The sequence below is a fragment of the Mustela putorius genome, unplaced genomic scaffold (genome assembly GCF_011764305.1).
Source record: "Mustela putorius furo isolate JIRA1106 unplaced genomic scaffold, ASM1176430v1.1 tig00003836_pilon_pilon_pilon, whole genome shotgun sequence".
Taxonomy (NCBI): Eukaryota; Metazoa; Chordata; class Mammalia; order Carnivora; family Mustelidae; genus Mustela; species Mustela putorius.
In genome coordinates, this window is record NW_025421989.1 from 5245902 (window position 1) to 5260151 (window position 14250).

Genomic DNA, 14250 nt, shown 5'->3' on the forward strand with positions numbered 1-14250 from the left:
CGTGTTGGACGGGCGCAGCCGGCACTGTTTATGCGCTCTTCAGTGGGTGGGCTCCTTGTGCTGTTTCCTTCGGCTGGGCTTTTGGGAAAATGCGGCGGTGAACGTTGGTGTGCAAGTCTCTGTGTGGACACGTGCCTTCGTTTCTCGTGGGGGGACCCTTAGGAGCTGAATTGCTGGGCACATGGGATGGGGAATCTTTAAGAAGCTGGCAAAGTCCTGTGTGCAGCGGCCGCTGGTATTTACCTCCCAGCAGCAGATGCGGGCTCTGGCTTCTCCGTACCCCGACCTGCGCGTGTTCCAGTCTTTTCCGATGGTCCCGTTCTAGTGTATCTTACTGAACGTTCCGAGTACCGAAGGCAAAAAATGAAGACGGAGGGAAAGCCTCAGAGCTGTGTCCACTGTTCAGAAGCGAGGGCTAAGCCTCGTCTGTTATTTTGTTCACGTCCTTACCTGGAGTTGAAGGGGGCAGTTTCCTCTGGGCTGCGCTGATGACCGTGCTCCCGGGGGTGGCTTGGCGGCGGGGTTCAGGAGCGCAAACTCGTGCTTTCCCGGGGACCCCAGGCGGCAGCAGACTTTGTTTCCAGAAAGACTTCACATAACCTCCAATAACCGAACGTGAAGATAAGTTTGAGCCAAATGACAGTTTGAGTTTGTGTCTTTTCATACCACAGTCCATTCTTTCTTTTTGTGGGGTAGGAGCGTTAGACCTAACTCGTCTGTCGGTCCAGAAACAACATTGAATCGCTATTTCTAGGCGGCGCATGTGGGCCCCGCACCGCTTCAAGGAACGGAGGAATCCTCTGAGTCCGTTTGGAATTCCGGGAATCTCTCCCTGGCTGTGGTACAGGTTTCCTGTTTTCCCTCCAGGGTGGTTGAAACTCAGGCAGTTCGGTGACGTTCAAATTCTGCCGGAAGACCTCTGGCTCTCCACGCGCAACCTAACGCTTTGAACCCCCACCCAGTCTCTTGGCGCGCACGGCCAACCCGCCTCGTCGGTCTGGAGAGACTTAACTGGCTTCGACAAGACTCAGATGAGAGGGAAGAACTAAAGAAAAAATTTTTGATCACGTTGGATGTTGCCAAGAGGGTCCAATCACAAGCCCCCTCCGTGCCGCCCCGCAATAGTACTGGGGAGGTGACCATGATGGGCTCATCAGGGTTGTAGGTTTTTTAAAAAAGGCACATACATTGGAAACGGTTCGCTTTTTTTTTCTTTTTTGAATTGTTAAAAAAATTTTTGACGAGAACATGCATCAGGGTAGGGGAGGAGCAGACAGCGCAGGAGAGAGAATGTGAAGCCGACTCCGGGCTGACCGCAGACCCAGACATGTTGTGAGGCCAGACCTCACAGCCCCAAATTCATGGCCCGAGCCAAAGTCAGGAGTCAGAGCCATCACTGACGGAGCCGCCCAGGCGCCCTGACTCTTCCTTGCAATCCTGCCCTGATTTGTAGCCTGTCCCAGGGTCCGACGCCAAGTCCGCACGGGGAGACAGAAAGCTTCGTGGTGGTGGACGCGGCTCCCGTGAGATTGCTGCTGGTGGTGGACTGTGCCCGTTCTCAAGGAGAGCAGAGAACGCAAAGAAACGCGCCCGTGCTGTGGCCCTTTGGGCTTCCCTATGTCCAAAAGCCAATGCAACTGCAGATCGTTGGCAACATGGTAATCCTTAGTAAGCGCAGAGCGGGTTATTGTGATGCTACATTCATTTCTTTAATTTTGGGCATAGTTGACACGCGAAGTTGCATCAGTCCCGGGTGTACACGGTAGTGATTTGACAAGTGTGTACGTGCACGCCGTGCTCCCTGAACGTCTACCCCCGGCTGTCTGCGTACGGCAGTCTCGCGACACCGTTGGCTGTGCTCCCGATGCCGGGCCATTGGCTCCCGTGCCGTGTTTGTTCCGTAACCGCGAGCCTGGTCTTCCCACCCACCGGCACCCGTCTTGCCCCTTACCCACCCTGGCAGCCCTCAGCATGCTCTTGCGGTTTACAAGTCTCCTTCTGCTTTCCGTAACTCTGCATTTACAGACAGATCTGTCAAATCGCAAGAAAGAGTATCATTTTATGTCACTAACTTGTCACCTCACGGTATGTCATTTGAACATGATCCTTTTCCATGTCCTGTGGATTTGATACAGTCTTAGAAATGTGAAAATTGTTAAGTGTAACATGTGGGTTTCGGAGCGCCTGGGGGGCTCAGGCAGGCGAGTATCTGACTCTTGATCTCAGCTCACGGATTGATCTCAGGTCATGGGTTCACGCCCTGGGTTGGGCTCCACACCGGGATGGAGCCTCCCTAAAATTAACACCACCAGTGACAACAATCGCCTCAATAAAATGTGGGTGTTAGTGGCAATCCGGTGCTGATTTGAAAATAGCGCCGTCTCTTCTGAGTAATTATGAACGTCTACATCACTTACTGTAAAGGCTTTGGAGGTCTTTGTTTTTTAGGGATCCGTTATTTATTTAGATATTTCCCTACTCCTTAGGGGTCGCTTCAGTAAAATTACAGTCTTCAGTGTTCCACGGCAAATCTTTACATTGAACTTGGCAGGCATTTAGACAGAAGATCCCCACGGTGTGAATATAGGACTTTGATGTTGTAACACTGAAAAAGGACACTTTGGGTACCTACTGGGTAGTCCAGTATGGTTATATTTTAAGTGGTGATGTTTTAAGACAGTGTGAGCTCCACATGTTTCTGTATGTTGTTGAGGCAGAAGCAGTCTTTGGGAAGGTGCTAAAGTAATGGCCTTGGGGACCCGGGGTCCGTAGTTCAGAGACATGTCCCCACTCTGGCAAGAGTACCGAAAAGCATGCTTTGCCCCCTTACCTGGAAGCCAGGTAAGGGGGGGAAAAGTCACATCACCAGCGCATCTTTAGAAAACCAAAACATGAAAGAAAGTTATATTTTGCATGTTTTGTCATCTGATTCAAGCAGCATTATTACTTTAGGAGAAAGATTTAGATCAATAGCTCCCGAGTCAAAGGACACAGGAGTACAGTGAGGAAGGCACTTTTGTGGAAAAGAGCGTTGCCTGTACCTTAAGTGAATTCTGTATGTGCCCTTGGGATTCCGTACCTAGGAATCTGGCTTATCAGGCAATTGAACAACAATGTAGACCAAGATTTAAATGCAAAGATGTTCTCTGCATAGGATTTGTAATTTTAAAAAAAGGTAAGTCAAGTAAAATAAATCACATCATACAGCTCTATTGTTTGTATAAAACTTAGGTAGTTCTGTGAGTTTTTTAGTACTGGGGGAGTAAAATGTTACAGTGATGCACCCCAAATTCATCTCAGACCCAGTCCATGGCAGTGTGTAGGGAAAATCCTTCCAGACTTGGCTCAACACGGGCACACGATGGTCCGCAACAAGACAGAGATACAGATAGAAAATGAGTGAATGCATTTTTCTTAAATTTAGGTATAGAAAAGAATACTGAAGAGATACCCAAAGGGTTGCTGATTCCAAATATCGGATGTTAAAATGTGTGGGAACACAGTGCGACCTGAATTCTTGAAGGTGAGACAGGCCACAACCGTATGGGCACACAAGTGAGTGAGATTGCCGTGGCTTCACGTTCCCAGCTAGGAAAAGAGCGAGGCCGACGGGGGAGATTGGCTCTCCGTCGGCCAAAGAGAGGACGGAGGGTCCAAGAGGAAGAGAGGAACCAGCCTCGGACGCCTCCCGCGTGGCAGTTTATGCATCAAACAAACAGGCACAAAACCTGATTCTGATTTATGTAATCCTAACATAGAGATCCATAACGTGATTCTGACCATTCCTCATCTTTGAGGAGTTCTGGATCTATTCATAACTAATGTATCATGAAAACATTTGGGGAGTAAAATCTCCTCTAACTTGTATCCTCCAACAAAAGTTTTGGAAATGTATCCTTCTAAATTCTTTAGAATAAGAAAAGAAATAAGATAGAGCGAGGATCTTATTCCAAGAGTGAGTCTCATTAAAGGTTTTCCAAACAAGTGGGATACATTGAAGAAAATTTGAAGTCAGCACAGGTCACTACTCCTCCTTCCATTTTTTGGGTAATGACCCTGAACAAGAAAAGCCCGAGCCCGGTATATTTGTTTTGAAATAACATTGACAACTGTATAAAATAGAAAATTGCATCCCAACTCCTCCTCCAGAAATCATAGTCTAAACATACCTCGTGCGGCTGAACGCTCACAGACCACTGTTCTCTCTTGGTTCTGTTGGAGCCATCACTGTTCACCTCCGGAGCACGGGGTGCTACGTCACACTTCCTCCCTCTGTGTCCCTGCGTAGTTGTGTAAAAGAGACTTGGGAATATCGAGGGCTCCTTTTAGTGACAGGAAAGGTCCATAAGCCTTCGCGGTGATTGCATGCTCTGTGCTTCTGCCCCGAGGAAAAGAAACAAAAGAAAATAAAACCATGGGACATCAGCGTTTGCTATATTCCCGTTCTAACCCCGTGTAGTGAGCCCAGAGATTACCTGTGTTTTGTTTACATTGCGCAAGAGACCATGTCAAAGACCGCAGGTGAAACCTCGAGGTAAGAACTAAGGAGACTGAGGAACGATAAGAGAGCAAGACGGTGGCGGAGAGAGATGGCGGAGATAGAGAGATGACAGAGACACGTCGGCCCTCTTTTGCGGGTCCCCCCTCAGCTCAGCGTGGACACAGCAGCCCTGCGGCCCTGCCTCGTTCCCAGCCTTGCTCTCACCTTGAACCTGTCCCCGTTGCTTTAAGTGCAGAGTGTGGAATGTATTCCCTTTTGCAAAGCCTTGAGTTACCGGGTTGTGCCGAAGACAGCAGAAGGAGCAGGGCATCCCGCCCCCGAGACCGGTCCAGGAGCACACGGCCTGGCGGAGGTGTTTACGGCGACGGCCACTGTAGAACCCCGTGCAGTGCAGCGTGGGAGCCACGGCCGTCCCCTGGCTGCTGAGCTGCTGGAGTGTGGCCGGCCTGACAGAACTGGACTTCTTATTCTATTCTAGCGAAATTAGTTTGAGTACAAGTTGCCGCTTGCGGGAGGTGAGACTGCACAGGACAGCTCCAGGAAATGCTGACATGCTCCATGGCTAAGTCCCTGGGAAGGTCTCTGTGTCCCTGGAGGGGAAGACGCAGCTCCTGGACCTTCTGGATCTTCAAGAGGATAATTATTAGACAGTGAAGGATCGGGCACGAGCAGGGTGTGCACATATACGCACACTTTTTCCCGGATCAACAACAGTTTTCAAATCTAACGCAACCTAAACTCGGGGAGGGAAGTACTTCCCAGCTGGGGAGGAACCTTCCTCCCTCCCAGAAAGTGCATGAGGGGTCATTGGAGGTTAAGGTACGGGCAGGCGGCTGGGAGAGCGGACATCTTAGCGTCAATGCCGCCTCCGAGAGAAGCCGCCTTCCCAGCCAGAGCACGCTAAGAGCATCGTGGGACCGAAGGGGGCATACATGTGCTGCCCCACGCAGAGCAGAGGGAGGACGAACCCCCCGTCCTCACCTCCCCGTGTGCTTTGCCCTAGTTTACAGGAACCTCTTTTCACATCGAAACCGTACCCTTGAGTGCTGCCGGAAAGCCCCACTGGGCTTCTGGTCCCAGCGCTTTCAGTCAGAACGGGGACAGCGGGGCCGACCTTTTCCAGAAGGGGTCAGGGGAGGAAAAAAGAATCGTGACCTTGACGCGGAAAGAAGGCGACGGTCGTTCTGTTCCTGAATGGGGCAGCTACAGAGGAGGAAAGCCTGGGCTTTCAGGCCTGGGCTGTGAAGGCCGCGGGCTGGCCGTGCATCCTTGGGCGGGATCCTTAACCCCGCGGCAGCTCACTTCTTCCCTGTCCGATGCAAGGCGTGTGAGTCTCTGTCTCCCAGGCTTTCTGCGGGGCCACAGCGCGGGGACCCAGCGTCGCGCACGGCATAGGTCCTGGGCCCACCCCCTGGTTTCTGACGCAGATCTTGTCCGTTCTTCTTCCGTTTTGCGAGTTGTTCAGAGCAGCCTCCCGGGAAGAGAAGGTCGTGCGGGCTGTCCAGAATCACTGTCGTTGGAGGACCACGTGCCTGTCACGACGTCCACCTCAGGACAGTCACGTCAGCGTTACGTGTAGAAACACGCCGTCTCTTTTACAGAAAAGGAGACTCAGGTGTGAATTAAACATGCAGAAATCTCACTGCGTGTCTCGGAAAACATTGTATTGCCATGCAGGGTCTTTCTTTCTCAGCCCTAGAGAGAGAGAAGGCGTGAGCGGGTTTGGGAGACAGAAGGAGAGAGAACCCCAGGCAGGCTCCACACTCGGCACAGAGCCCGCCACGGGGCAGGGCCGGACCCGCGCCATGAGCTAAGCTTCAGTCCAGTGTCAGCCGCTTACCCAAGTGAGCCGTCCGGTGCCTCCCGGAGGGTCCTTTCTTTAAGACCTACAATCCCGAAGCGCACGGAGAACAGCAGTTCTTAAACTTTGTCCCACACTTGTCTCAAGCCGTACATCTTGAACGAACCTGCCCCACTGCCCGCACACATGCCCTGCGGCCAAAGGCCTGGGTGGGCACCAGGATTCTGGCGGCCGTGAAAGGTCTGTCAGTGATGCTCATCCAGGGACCACAGTTTGGGAATCACGGATCTAAGAAACGATCACACCCCCGTCAGGGCACCGTTGATGTTTGTACTTGCTGGAAGCTACTTTCATTGTTTATGAAAGTAAACAATGTATTCCGTATGAAATACCAAAGCTACTTTCGTGTTTATCGTTCCACTTTTAGTGTGTGTGCTGCCGAAGCGAGCACAGTAGTGTTGGTGTTGAAGCCGCACTTCCTCGTGAGTTCCGTTGCCGGCAGGCTGAAGTGTGCAGGAAGACAGGGACAGGATGGCGCCTGCCCGGCACCGCCCCAGGAGCCAGTCTTCCAGGGAGCGCTCTTGGACATCCGTCGCACCCTGAAATCCCATAAAGTGGGGAGCTCTCTGAATTCTGAAGGCTCCCTCTTGTGTGGAAGTGGACACGTGTGTTTGGACAGCCGGGGTTTATCCCTCTCGGCCAACGTCGTGAAGATGCGACCCAGCGCCATTCCTGTTGAGGGGCTCTATGCGCCTCCGTAAAGGGCAGGGGAAGCTCCGGTGCCTGTTGAAGTATTTGATGTTCCTTAGGAACAGAGCTCGAACGGTCCTCACGGTATGAGCCGGCGTGAGAGATTCGTAAACACGTGGGCTCCGTGTTAATGATGCTTCTTGGTGACTCTGTTTACTCAGGATCCGTGACAGAGGCAGAAAGGTCACCCAGCTCGCCAATGGTTTAGAAAAGGGAAGAAACCACAGAGGACCCAGATCACCTGAGGCCGGGAACATCTGTGTCCCATGGACGTCCTGTTCACCCTTTCCCAGGCAGGGGCCACGTGGGGACGCATTGTTAGGAAACCATATTCATTTAAACTGCATCACCACCAATTTTTTTTTCCTATTTGCAAGCAGCTTCTGCTTACTGAAGCCATTCTAACTCGACTGCACGGGACAGATGTCGGTCCGCCCGGACTCATGAGCCTGGGGACTGGGGGTGTGTGACAGTCTTCGAGGGATCTACTCCATGGCCCTCGGTGCGCCTGTTCATAGAGCTCTGTCCGTTGTAATCGTAGTGGAAACGGCCATCTGCCCCCTTTTCAGAGGAAAAACCATTTTTTTCCTTAGATGTTTTCATGCGGTAACTAAAGTTTTCTCCCAGAGCTGTAACCAGTGTGGGGTCTCAACTCCTCCAGGAATGATATTTTTCACTGAAGTCATGCGAACCTGTTTTCTCATCCTCTGCTCCGTTTTTCCCCCGCACAACCGTTGGTTCTGGTTTCCGTCTTCACACAGGACCTTAAACGCGCTCAGTACCCGCACATCACCAATCGTACGTGTCCTGAGGAAGTCCTCTCTGTTCTGCTTTCTTACTAGTCTACAGTCATTAACATGGGATAGAAGGACCGTGTCCGTAACGCTTCCCAGACTAAAAACAAAGCTGAGAACATTGCAGCACGTTGTGCGTGAGTTCAAAGTAGGTAAAGAGGCAGAACTTGAAAAGTGACGACTCGGCCGATGCCTGCATCTCTTTGGCTCTCCTGCCTCCCCCAAAACATGTGCCGTTTTGAGATTCTTTTCCCCTTGAATCGTTTTGTCCATCTTCTTTTTATCTTTGGGCTCAGCCGTGGCTCCTGTTTGATGGCCGGAAATCCCGCCTTTTACAGACACGTCCTCAGCTTTCCCTGCGCAGTTATGATGTGGCTTCCAGCGCTCCGTTACCCCAGCCGGCACGGCGGTGCGCTTGGACGGGACGCTCTGAGACATGGATTGAACACGGGGAAAGGCCGTGTGCCGCGTGCTTACACACTCTGATTTCTGACTGGCAGTTTTAAGTGACCCATTTATAGAAACAGGGACTTCCACTGGGGTCTTAGGACTGTGTCTGTTGTACAGGAAGAAGCAATGTTCTATTGTCTATAATTTTCTGTAAAAAACTCAGTCACTCTGTATCTCAGGGATGGTTAATTCACGTCCGAAGGACTCTCATCAGCCAAGCTCACGACCCCGGTCGGGGGTCGGTGGCCGCAGGAGGCCCCCATAGGGAGGCCACGGGGCAGACCTGGTTCCTTACACCTACGTGTTGTGACTGAACAGTATTTAAAACCATAGCGGTTAGTCTGTTAAAGAGCATTGGCCATAGCAGAAACACAGCAAGAGCACGATGGTGTCGGTTAGGACAGCCGGGGCAGGCGTGCCGGGCTGGCCGCAGGGGAACAGCCAGCCCCCACGCAGCCCGCAGCCCGCAGCTCTGTCCTTGGGTCGGAACAGCCCTTTGTTTCTGGGTCCTCTGCTCCCTGGTGCGCTCCTACCCCAACAGTCCTGGTGTCTGGCTAGAGGGGAATCTTGGTGGCCAAGCATGGTTGAGTCCCGAGCTGCTACCACGATCTGCCTGGGGGATTCTGCGTGCTCGGCCGACGCTGGTCTGAAGCTTGTGGGCTTGTGACATGCCATGTGGGAAAGTTTCCGGGCAGAAGACCACGCTTCCTTGTCCCTCTTAGCGCAAAAGGCTGGAAACTGCTCCACAGCCAAACGCCCAAGGTCAGCTGCTCAGGGGGAAAGGGTCTGAAGTACAGAATCCAGTGCAAGGTGCGTACTTATCCTGAAGGTCATCCGTGTCGATATTCATGCTTCGTCGGTAAGTAAGCTGTTGGATGCGAATCAAGTGCGTAGTGACTGGATTCCCCTCTTTCTCTCTCTGTTTTTTCTAAATATGGTCAGATTCTGCCACCTCTAACCTCATGACTTTAGAGAAATCCTCCAACCCCCAGTTTCTGTCCGCCCATACCATGACTGTGCTGGAGACAGATACTTTCCCTTCTCTCTCTTGAACACGTACTTTCAATCCTCACTCCGAAAATAGCATCCGGCGGTTACGAGCGAGGAGGCAAATCCTATTAATAAAAACCCACATCTCTGGGATTCAGTCTATTTTAAATAGACTCTCAAGCATAATTGAATATTTTAACACGCCGTCACATACTTGCGATCTGCATTTATCGATGTGGGAATAAGTTTAGAAAGAAATGTACGGATTTTAGGAGCAGGTCCAACAAGGATCAGAATGTAACTGCAATTTCAGCGTGGCAGTTTGAGATCATCGTAACCTCATCTAAAGTAAGCTATTCAAAATAACCTCCGTTCCATGTTGCTTTTGTGTCCTGCTTTGGAATTTTTTTTTTTTTTTTTTTTTTTTTTGCTTTGGAAAATTTTGAATAGAACACAAGATACACCAAACTGCTTCCCATTTTCCAAAAATAACATAAAAGATGTGCACGGGAATCGTTAAGACTTAATGAGTTGACGTTCCCCAAGCAAAGGACGTGTAAAGGTTTTCCTGGTTATGTGGACAGTGAATGCGAGGAAATATGATTCTGGTGTCCCAAGGACCAAGACTCATGTCCTCACAATCCGTCTTTATCGAGGTCCAGGCTTCTGGTGGGAACGTAGCACAGAGACACGTGAACTCAGGCTGCCCAGTTTGGAGCCAAGGATATGGGCCAAGAGAATAACCCTCGTTACAAGGAAGACAGGAACCTATCTGCTAAAGCAGTTAATTCTGGAAAATAAAACGGAATTCCTCTGAAGGATGCTGCGGAGAAATGTGGACGTTGCGTAGTCTCTGGTTCTCACTCATGGTCGGTTCCTCCCTAGAACATCCATAAGCGAGTCTCCACTTTTTTTTTTTAATTTATTTTAATTAATTTATTTTTTTGTTAACCCAGAATGTATTATTTGCCCCAGGGGTACAGTTCTGTGAATTGTCAGGCTTGCACTTTTTGCAGCAAAGTGAGTCTGCACTTTGAACCGCAAACCCGTGAGGAGAGCAAACTCGTAGCCACGATCGGGGAGCTTGTTTCCTGGCTCTGTCTTTAGAGTCACGGAAGCAGTCTAAAAGGACCGTGAGGTGTGGCCAGTGTAGGAAAATCTTATCTTGCAGAATCCCAGCAAACTTCTCAAGTTCTCACCTTCCTTAGCTGGTGTGACCCCATACGTGCTCGATAATTACATGAGAATAGAATCATTACACCGAGAATAGAATTAATCTGTTTGCTTCAAGCAGAGGTTCCCAGCTGGGGGTGACCTAAGGCCCCTCCCAGGGGACAACGTTTGGAGACATTGTGCCCTGAGGGAGCGGGGGTTCTGCTCAAGCAACTGCTCAAGGATGAGAAACCCAAGGCCAGAGGTAGGCTGGTTTTCATCTCTTGAGGCTTTGAGCTTTCACTGGCGAGGGACCACTTCCCTGGGGACTTGGTCCCCAGCCTTCCTGGAAAGAGGCCTGTGTGGGTCCAGACCCTCCTGCTCTTCGTCTCAGCCATAGCAAGAGATGCCCTGCGCGGCCCCAGAGTGCGTGTCTGACGTCGGGCCCACTCGGCCCCAGAAGTCTATGCTGGGAAGCCACCTGACTGCAGCCCGTTTCTCCCCGGGGCCGCCTGACCGGACACGGGGGCGCGGCTGTATTTTCACTCCGCTCTTGTTTGGAAGCACTGGCCGTTTGTAAAGTCCTTCCCAGAGACGGGAGACGCCGTAGGCGCGTAGACTTGCACTGGGATCTCGGGTGCCTGCACGGTGTTCGCAGAGAGACTCGGGACTGCGGGCGAAACGAGGTTCCCTGGCAGAGCAGATCCGAAGAGTTGTCGTTCTCCCGCGGATGGTGAGCAGTAGTTCCGCGGCGTCAAGGATGCTGGGAACGAGCGCGGAAGGGAGCTTCTGTGTGCCTGCGGCAGGCGCCGCCTGTGTTCTCGGGGGAGCGCGTAGCACAGCGTGTTACTCCCGGCTGCTGCGGGCGCGTCACCGCCGAGTCCTGGGGATGCTCAAACGCACGGGCCACCCAGCAACACGCCTAAGGATTCGAGCTTTATATCTCACATATATTTTCAGACGATTAACATGACAGGGGGACCTCCTACCCCTTTTGGCACAAGCTGCAAAGGGGCCATCATTGTCCCTGAGCCTCGGCTGGCCACACTGCGAACGCATCCCCGCCTCCAAGGTTTGTCGTGAGCGTTGCGCGAGGTGGTGCGCGGGGAGCTGGGCGTGGGACCGGCTCTCCGTATGTGCTCGTTCCTTGCCTCCGTCTGCTGTTCCCTTTAACTCCGTGTCCCTTCCGACGAGGAGCAGAGATGCTCGTAACAATGTAGCAGCAAAATTCTGTTCCAGAGTTTTAAATTCCAACACGAGGTCTGGGTGGGAAGAACACATTATTAGCCACATGTATCGCTCGTGAATGAAGGGGCCGTCCTTTTAAGAAGTAGGTTTATGGCCCCTAGTACGTGGCGGGCAGAGGGAGAAGAGCCGTGACGGGTCCACAGCGTTTTCCCCCCGTCGCGTGGTTGGCACCGAGCGGGGGCGAGGCAGAGGGGGCGCGCGTCCGAGGAGGAAGGAAGCTGCGGGTGATGGCGATCGGCATCCGAACTCCGACGACTGGTTCCGGCTTCTCTTCCCGTGCGGGGGTTTGCGGAGGACCTAGCCAGAGGACGACGGATGGAGGCCAGGCTGACGACGTGCCGCTCCTTGGGGCTCCTGGGCCTGACGTGGCTTCCAGCTGCCCTCCCCACCGTGGCACGTCCAGGCCCCTCCTCGATGAGCCCACGGTGGTGGGCGCAGCAGGACCTCCCTGACACAGCGGTCTCAAGACTGGCTTTCATCTCCGACCCCCCGAGCTGCTCCTCCCATGCCCCACGTCCAGGTCCCTGCCGCTCAGACCGTCTGATGAGCACAGACCTGCCCGTTTGCTCATCGCCAGCCCTCGGCGCGTCGCAGCAGCCGCCGGCCTCTCTCGCTGGGTGTAGACTCCGGCGAAGGCGGAGCATGGAGCATGGAGGGGCTGGATTTACGGTGCGGGGCCGTAGGCTGGACCAGCAAGGGGTGTGAAATGGGAATCCATAGAGACATTTGAGGAACTGAACACCGCTTTTTAGAATTTACTTAGAGTTATGGCAGAATTTGTCTCTTCACCTGGCTTGGGGGAATCAGGTCCTTGAGGCTTGAATAGACCTGCTCATTTCTATCTGTCCCTTCCGAACGGGCGTAGAGTATAGACAGCTGTTCCCGACGGAAACAATACTGGAGATGTGAGGTCATATTCAGAAAGAAACCAAGGAACGTCCTGAAATTGCCTGTTGTTTTGTCTCCAACGGTAACGGATGGATAACTATTGAATTCTTGTATCCCGTGACCCCGGGCACAGCCAATAAATACTGTTTTCCTGACAGCTGGCATATTTCTTGCCATTAAAATAACAATGACAAATCTGCCCCGTGACCTCCCCTTCCACCGGGAACATATTTCCTCTTTAGCAACACATGACGGTGTTTGGCCGGCAAATGGAGATGATACATGGACGCTGATGTCATGGTCTGGGAGTGGGATCCAGACACAGTCTATAAAGTAACTGTGTATATTCGTGGGTGGAGGGACAGCTTTGTCAGCCGTTACTTATTCCTATTATGTTTATGACCGTTGAAGTCGTCCAGGTTCTCCAGATTTCACGGACGCCTTCGCCCGCGCAGAGATCAAGCTGTGCGCTCATGTAGTGAAGGCATCCGCTCTCTGTCACGTTCAAGATCTCCATCACGTCCTGTCCGCCGGCGGCTCTCGGCAGTAGTCAGGGGCTCTCCTCCAAGGACGCACCCTTCCCGCCATCCCGGCTTCCGTGCGAGCGAACGGGGTACCCTGCCCCGCGGCCCAGCTGGAGATGCGGTGGTTCACAGCCGTCCGTGGCAGGTGGGCTGGCCTACAGCCCCCTGAACCGCATGGGACCAGCGGTCGCACGGGCCACCCCGAGGCAGCCCCCGTGGGGTGAGCACTGTTGCCCGCCGAGGCAGCACTGGATGCCTGTCGCCGCGTGTCTCCAGGAGCCGCATGCGGACCGCTGCACCAAGTCCTGGAAAGTTGCTGTAGTCACCGAAAACACAAGCCTCGACCTGCACAGAACTGGGAAAGGGAAGGGAGCGAGTGAGCAAAGCAGGTTGTTCCATGAATTATTTTAGAGCCTGGTACCGTGTACGGGGGGAGACAGTCACTTTTCCTCACTGTGCAGCCTCCTCGTGCACACGTGGTGCCATCTCTTGTATGCACGTATGTACACATGCATCTGTGCACGCATGTGTGTGTCTCCATATATATACACACACCCATATCAAAGCACGGCTATGCGTGCAGGTGTGTATCTAGCTACACGTCTTTGCACCGTATCTCCACAGATGTCCTGCATACACACACCAGGACTGTCCGTACTACGGAGGGACAGCCCCACAGGCCTGCTCCGTCAGCCTGGCTCTCTCTCTGCACTCCCGCACGTGAGAGGCTCTCGCCGTGTTGTGACAGCGAGTTGATCTGTGTCGCAGATCCTCGGATCAAAAGGCGACTCTGCAGCTGATGTTTCCATGCCGGCAGTGTGGACCTTGAGTGTGCACTGGCTGCCCTAGGAGACGGGACCCCTGCAGGGTTTGGAGAAGGGAGAAGTCAACCTAGAACGGTACGTACAAGGAACGTGACATGAAGAATAGAAATAATGGGTCCCTGAGGAGCAGAGCCTGCTGCTTTAACAAATGTCCACAGACTCCTGACCCCTTCCCGTCCAGAAGGTGGGGCGTGAGGGATGGTGCCTGTGAGCTGGCCGGGCTGAGCCGGGACGGGCTTTGGGGACACCGTCGAGAAACGGGGTGCAGCCGAACCTTCAGCGCTTTGCTTCTGAGGCCCGGTTACACGAGTCAGTGCGTTGCTGCAGG